Source organism: Heterocephalus glaber, unplaced genomic scaffold (genome assembly GCF_053883595.1).
Source record: "Heterocephalus glaber isolate CG9 unplaced genomic scaffold, H.glaber_assembly_v1.0 deba00001461, whole genome shotgun sequence".
NCBI lineage: Eukaryota > Metazoa > Chordata > Mammalia > Rodentia > Bathyergidae > Heterocephalus > Heterocephalus glaber.
The window spans coordinates 29,479,109-29,487,241 of record NW_028258308.1 but is presented as its reverse complement, the minus strand read 5'-3'; positions in this window follow the sequence as shown (position 1 = coordinate 29,487,241).

Below are 8,133 nucleotides of genomic sequence, written 5' to 3'. Positions count from 1 at the left end.
TGCCCGTGAACTAGCATAAACAATCAACAAGTGGGATCTCTTCTTATTGAAAAGCTTCTGCACAGCAAGAGAAACCACCAGCAGTGTGAAGAGACAACCCACAATGTGGGAAAAAATCTTCACCTGCTCTTCCTCAGACAAAGGTCTACTATCTCAAATCTATAAAGAACTTCAAAAGATCAGACCTCCCAAATTTAAAGACCCAATCCAAAAATGAGCATCTGAAATGAACAGACATTTCTCAGACAAAGAAGTAGAAACAGCAAATAAATACATGAAAAAATGTTCAACATCACTGGTCATTGAAGAGATGCAAATGTAAATCAGCAATTGTTGAGGAGAAAACCAAGTCACATCCCATTGGAATGTTAAATTTCCCACTTTTGTAAAACCTACCAGTACAGAAGGGTGTATACACCTAAAGTATTTATTTTTATGCCATGGAATGCCAAAAATGCTTTGAATTTTTAAAAAACTAGTTTCCACCCTGAAGGTGAAACTTCTTGGGTTTCCTAATTCTTGGGCAAAATACATACCTGAATCACATTTTAAGTGCCCATCCCTAAGAGATTGGAAGGCCAAGACTAAAAACAAGCTGCAGGGCACAGATGATGGAGCAGGGCTCTGGAATCAGGAGGGCCTTTGCCATCCAGCACTGCTCTCAGTAAGAATACTTACAACTTTAGGAGAGATTTATTAAGGCCTCTAGGTCTTATCTTAGAACAGTGTGACAACTACACCAAGTACCCAAGTTTTCCAATAGAATGAAGCATACAAAAGTGCTTTGGAAGCAGCAAAAGCTATTGGGTCTCAGGGTAGAAAGAGGCCAGCTCAGAATTTCCAGGCAGTGTGAAACGTGGGAGGTGCCCCAGCATCTACCCCTGAGTTCACATGGAGAAGGGGCTGGACTGTAGCTTAAGAAAAGGTTTTGTTTTGTTTTTTCCCCCCATTTGGAGAAGACCATGAATAAAGGTTCAAGGAAGGCCAAAAGTGATTTTTTTTGGTAACTATGTTGCATGTGTGTTCACTTTCTAGGGAGAAAACCTATGCCTGTAGGGATCTGTGACCAATCCATCTTCCCTCCCCAAAGTTAAGCACTCCTTCATTAGAAAGGGTACGGAAAGGGGGTCATACAGATGAGCTGGGGCACCTTGAAAGACTGCAAATAACCAACCTGTAGACCTGTGTACATCAAATCAAATCAAATTCCCTCTTACAACCTATCTACCTTCCTCAGTCCCACACCATGCCCTTCCCTCCAGCAGTTCACCTTTCCATTCTTGTTTTCCTCTTCAATGCTTTACCTGTGTGTTTGGAGAAGGTGGGGGAGGTGACAAGTAGAGCTGGAGTGCCATTGCCTCATATATTCCCTCCCCTTTCCTGGAGCTGGGTGTCTCCTGCACATCCATAATAGACTGGAAGCGGGGCTGATGTTGGTGTGAAACTTTGAGCAAGTCATACTGCTGCCACCACTGCCCATCCAACCCTGCAGGAAGCTGTTAGAGGAAAAACCCAGATACTAAGGGTTTTGTGGTTGTCTGAGAGTTGGAAGAGAGCTAGCTGGAGTGGAGTGAGGGGAGAGGGAGCGGGGGAAGAAGGTGAGTGAGCTCTGACTCACTCTTAAAGTATTGGGTTGTTGGACCTTATAAATTCTTGGGGGCTGGGAAAACAAGTGCGAATGACCTCAAATTTAGCTAAGAGAGAACGTTGATTTCCTTTATGCAGTGCAGCCAAATGCATTTAACTTCTACTTAAATATTAGCAACTGATTCTTTTCAGTACTTATAATAATAAAATCTTCTTTTTAGGTCACCTTTAAAATCTCCCAGTTGTCCCTTTGAGGAGCTGAAGTCAGTGATAATATCTTAATTCAGCAAGATATCTGATGGTTTATTATATTGCCAATATGCATTTGTTTCCCCCTCTTTCCAAGAAATAGAAAAAAAGTCTCTTATTCTTCTAGAGCCAATTTCTTGTCCTGTGTTTATGGTACTACTGTATATATATGATCCTTCTCTGGCAGTCTGACCCTAGGCTTACCTGTTACTCAGCCATTCAGCCACGGCCAGTGATGATATTTGTCATCAGTAGGGAAGCTTGGCTTAGTAACAGCAACAAAAAGCTTGTTCTTCTTTGTTAGCTTCCCCTGTCTGTTGTGTATCATAATTATGGTTTCATATAGCCTCCGTATTCCTTTAATCTGACTTTAGGTGACAGTACAGAAAGCAAATGATGCTTTTACTCTCATATGCCTTAATGTTAAAATGTGTACAAAGCCTGTGAACTGACAATTATTAGCTACTAAAGAATAGTTTATTAACTGAGCTAGTTATCACCGCCACATTTAGTCTCACAATAAAAAAGTTTCAGCATTCTTCTTCTGTGGAAGCTGTCTAGGAAACACATCTCAACAGTTTGAGAAATTCTCATGCCATGCGTGCTCCTGACTTCCTGCTATTTTCTCACTCCTGCCCCCCCCCTTCATCCTAATGAATATTCAGCCTGTATCCTTCAACCATGACTTTGAATAAGATGCTTCCTGTTTTTCCTATTAAAGATTGACTGTTGTCCTGGGTAAGAGGGATTGTTAGTAAGAATTTGCAGCTGGGAATTCCTGTTTACTTTTTATGTTGACCTTGGTTCTGGGGACAATATTATTTTGGAGTTTCAAATATTGTCTTGCAATTCCAATGGATCAGTTATTCCTGACTCTTTATTGCAAGATTTAAAAAAAAAATTAGTCTACCTCTCCCATCTTACTGTGAGCCATTCAAAGGCACAACCAGATCTAATTAATTTCTCCTTTCTGGGGTCCAGCATTATGCTCTGAACAGAGCAGAAGCTTAACAAAATTTGTTGAATGAATGAAAGGACATAATGATGATAGGTCCCACAAAGAGGTATTCTTAATTATTCATCATTATCTTTAGGCCAGAGGCAGGAAAGGAGAGCTGAAGATTCATTTATTCCAATTATGTGGATTTTTGTCAAAGGAGTGGTGATCTAAGCATGTTCGGCATGACCCACTTGGATCTAGGAATTGTATTTTACTTTTTTTACCCCAACAGATTTTTCCACTAATTAAATTCAAGCACTTAAAACTGCTACATCTTGACTTAGGAACGGTGGCTCTATGGATCATGGTGTTATTCCTTGTTCGTTGTGTGCCTAGGAAGTCAATAGCTGAAAATATTTTGTGCACCTTTGGTAGCTGCTACCTGGAGAGATTAGGGATGATCCAGAAGAACTAATTTCTAATCAGGTGACAGTTTTGTCACTTTACAGAGAATTGTGAGCAAAAGCGTGTCTGCAGGTACAATTCTACTAAAGCTGTTTATAACATGTGGACAGTGGTCATCTAAACCATAGCTGCTTGACATATGATTTAACCTTCGTGGAATTAGCAATCAGGGAATGTCTGGAAGGCCCTCACAATTGAATAAAGGTCCTTGAATTTCTTTCCTGAGGGCTGTGTGGATGATGTTTTGCATTTGCCATCTGGGAGGGGAGATATAAGCATTTTGCTATTTCCTTAGTATTCATTTTTAAACATTATTTCATGAATCCTTAAACCAAGCCTGGGAAATAGTAGATACATTTAACATTTACCAAAACTCTTCAATAGCTTTCTGTCACCCTAGGGATAAATTCTTCCACTGCCTGCCTCTGCTTCATCTCTTCTTGCCCTTTCTTAATCACTAACCTCTAGTTACATAGAACTATTGCAGATTTTTACCTCCTGTGTACTCTCTCTCTAGCCCTCAGCTTCCTGTATACAGTGTCTATTTTTCCAGAAATTTTCCTTCCAGTTCCTCCTTCCCTAACTCCAGGTCCTCCCTTACTCTGAGAAACTCAAATGTTAACTCCTGGGGACGGGACAGTTTACTGATCCACACACCAGCTTAGGCCCCTCACAATTTGGTTTTACAGAGAAACTAAGAGTCCACGGGGCAAATATGTTCAGAATAATCACAACTTTACTGGTTATTTTATTTATTTTATTTTATTTTGGTACTGGGGATTGAACTCAGGTCCTTGCGCTTGCAGGGCAGGCAGCGGAACCACTGAGCTAAATCCCTGGCCCCTTTACTGGTTATTTTTGACATAAATAGGAAATATTTGAGTTTAAGGCTGTCCTTTTAGGGATAATCCATGTCTTTCTATTTATGTAGTTAATTGATATCCTGTCAAAAGTGGCTGTCAAAACTGCATTTTAGAGGAGCCAGAAAGAACTTGTCACACATCTTGACTTGTACTTGAATAAGTTTAGTTTTGTCTGACAGCTTAGTCATCCAGGGAAAAGGTAAATCCCACCTCTGAACTTGACCTCTTCCTCTGGAGAGTTTAATATGTTATTAGTAGTAGTTTGACTATAATTCAAGTTCCATTATTAGAAATAGTAGAAGCTTGTATGACTTTTCTGATTATTTTAGAACATACTTTTATGTTAGTTAAAATAAGTTGTTAGAAGGTAGAGGCTGACAAGTCTTTGGCTATTTAAACTGCTTTATGATGGTATCATTTCAATCACATTAGGTATTTGCTATTCTTAGTAATATTTAAAGCAGCAGAAAGCCAAGAAAGTAGATTCTGAAGGCCATGCCACTTTTGATGTAGAAATTAATGTCTCTGAGGCTCAAGTGTCTCATCTATACAATGGAAATAATAATACCTACCTTAAAGGATTACTGAAAGGGTGTTTAAGTGAAGTAATGCACATGCAATGTTTAGTGCAGTACCATATATGGCTCAAGGTTAACTCTCTATTCATATATCCATAAGTGTTAGCTATCTTATTATTATAACATATATGCTAGCAAGTACCTTTTACTTCCTGATGATGGAGTTCAGTCATTTTCTTGGTCAAACTGACCTCCAGTAGATGGGTGCCACAAAAGTCACAACAGTTATAGGACGGTGAATTCAATCATTTTCCCTTCTGTGTTGCTTGGAAATGATATAAACTCTCTCACGTCATGTTAAGTCTCATAATCTTCTTGATGGTAGAAGTAGAGCTTCCTCATTTTTGAAGCCCCTGCAGCTCCATGTGGTAGGAGATTTGCCTCTGCTATTTGTCCCCACTGTCTTCTTTGTGTTCTTGTCACGATTTGGAGAGCACTCTCTCCTCCCTCCCAGGTCAGAAATGGATTGGTCTTATATTCTCAGACCTGTCTATCTGTCTTTTCTATATTTGCTCAACCAGTGTTTTGAAGGGTATGCAGATAAGAATATTATAAATATTTTTATGGGACAGAATTTAACAGTCTGTAATATTTCAAGGAGAAAATGATTCTACTTCTTCAATAGTCTGCTAGGACTGTTAAATTCTATCCCATAAAAATACATGGCTTATATACTATTATCTATTGAGCTGGTCTAGCTATGGGTATTATGATTTATTAATGAAAGCTGCTTTATGTGCTAAACTCCAAGTTTGTTCATTAATCCTGGAAACCATTATAATTAAGTTAATAGGAAGAGAGAGATTCTTGACTCATGGTACCTGGAAGTTCCTGAAAACAGCTCAGTGTTAGTAACTGGCTACCCCAAGTAGAATCTATGTAGAAATGATTGCATGGATTGCAGAAATGATCAGAAACTCCTTGGAGGGTTCTACCACTCCTGTTTCACTTAGTTTTATTCAACCGACTTCCTTTTTAAGTTGGGTCATTGTAAGAATATTTTTACTACAGAAAATTTGGAGGCAGAATGTTTAATTTTACAAATATATAAAAGATGCAATATATCCCTTGTCTATCAAGATACATATATTTAACTAAGAATTAATGGATCCTGGTAACTAGAAGAGAATCCATAATGCTAAAACAGAATTGAGCAGACTTGCAACTAAATTACTTCTCAGGAATTATTCAACCCATTGATACGGAAAAGTTTTAGATAACTTAATAGATTGAATATTAAGGTAGTTGTAGAAGCAAAATAAGTAATGCGTTCTTTTAAGGTTTGCTTTTCCTGTAACTCCTTGTTTAAAGTGAAGATTATCTGACTCTAACCAGTAACTTCATTAACCTAACAAAGTTACCGTGCCAGGGAGAATTTACAATGTATATGGCCTATCTTTTGTCTGTGACTTGTAAATAGGAAGTGGAATTGTATTTACATATCAAAGACCACTAGGGATGAGATAATGGCTAAAAAGAATATAAAAAGAGAAATGTTGAACAAAGTGGGCACGAATATTGACCAGACTGGTTTCTGGTGTTTCCGTCCGCTCGTGAGAAGAAATTTTATTATTTTACCCGAATTCTGTGTCTCTGTGTATTTCTTTCCGAGATTTCCGTAACACCATTACTGAATATCTAATTATGTTTGCTGGCGGTATCAAGTGAGTAATGGAAATAGTTAACATAAATGGAGTTTTCACAAGGGGCTATTGGTAAGATGAGGATTAGAAAATTTTCCTGACTTGTAGGACTGGTAAAGTTAATGGGAGTAATCTATGGGAAGGATTTTAAAGAGTGCCTGGCATACACACAGTTGTTAAAAACAGCATTTTTCTCATCAATAATAATCATGCTTGAATCTATGATCAGTGTTAGATACAGTTAGTAGTCTTAAGTCTAAAACAGTTATAGCTGTCTACTTTCTTCCAAAGTTTTTACAGAATATACAAAAACTCCTTTCTGTACCCTTTTCTCATTTAGCCCCTTAATACAAGGAAATCATTTAATTTAAATATCTAACAAGGATCTATCAATGAGACCTAAAGTCAAAGTTTCTATCATTATGGAAGCAGATAGAAACTAGTTCCATAGACTATATTTATTCTAAAAAAATCATGTTTTTATGTCAATTTAAGAATACACAGAAATTTAGAGGATTACTAGGACCAAAGAAAAGATTGTGGAAAAGTGGATTTTTTGGTAAAATTGGCACATGAAAATTTAAAAACATAACATTAGAAAATGGAAATTGTCTAGAATGTTTGCATTAGGGTTCCAGAAAGTAGAGAGACTATTTCCTGAGCACTGGTTTGTGGAGGAGGAGCCAAGTTTTTTCTCATAACCTTGGCCTGCATTTCAGATTTGCCTCTCTTCCTTGTGGGGCCCAGGAACTGGGGCTTTGCTTTAGTCCTGTGCTGTTAGCTCAAGCCCTTCCTGTGATCCTCACCCATCATCTGGATATAACCTTATTTGTTGTGTGGTACTGGGGATCAAACCCAGGGGTGCCTTTTACTTATTCATTTTTTTTGTCGGCATCTCACTAAACTGCCAAGAATGGCCTTAAACTTAGCAATTCTCCTTTCTCACCCTCCGAAGTAGCTGGGCTTACAGGTGTGAACCACTTCACGCAGCACAATCATCCTCCTTTATGTTCCCACAAGTGTCTTTCAGCACACATTATGCTACTGAGGTTTCGTTGGTTTGAATATGACTTGTTGCCTCCAAAACTCATGTTGAAATTCAGCTCCCAGTAAGAGATATTAAGAGGGGGAACTAGGTAGGATATTTAAGAGGAGATTAGGAATGAGCCCTCATTTGTATAAGTAACAGATTAATAGTTATCTCCAGAGTGGGTCTCTAGGAAAGCCATTTGTCTAGTCCCCTCACATATCCATCCCATCTCTCGTCATAGGATGCCTTGCACTGCTCTCTTCCAAAATAAATAATTTTATTCTCTGTTATGAAATGCTAATGTTAATTATAATAATTTTAAAGTAAAGACAAAACCATGCCTAGCTTTATTATCCAGAAATAACCACATCAATATATAAATTACACTTTCTATGTAAGATTCCTGTTTTTAACATAGTTGTGTTTCATTTATTTATTAACTAAAATATTGACAAATGGTTACTATATGCCAGCATTGTGCTTATAATGTGCATACTGCAATTATTCAGAGACTATAATTTTTTTCCATTAAGTTTATTGGTATATTTTAGGTATACAATACAGTTACATTCATCATTGGGATCTTGTACTTTTACATGATGTATCTTGGTTCTTATTTTTTCCCCATTCCCCTGCCCTCCCTTCACCCGCTCCACCCTTCCCTATTTACAAGGACTTTCTTTCCACTTTTCCTTTTCTCATATTTTTTCTTTTCCCTTCTTTCCTTTCCCCTACCCCTCCCACTTCCCCTACTCCTTTAGACCTTTTCTTCCTACTT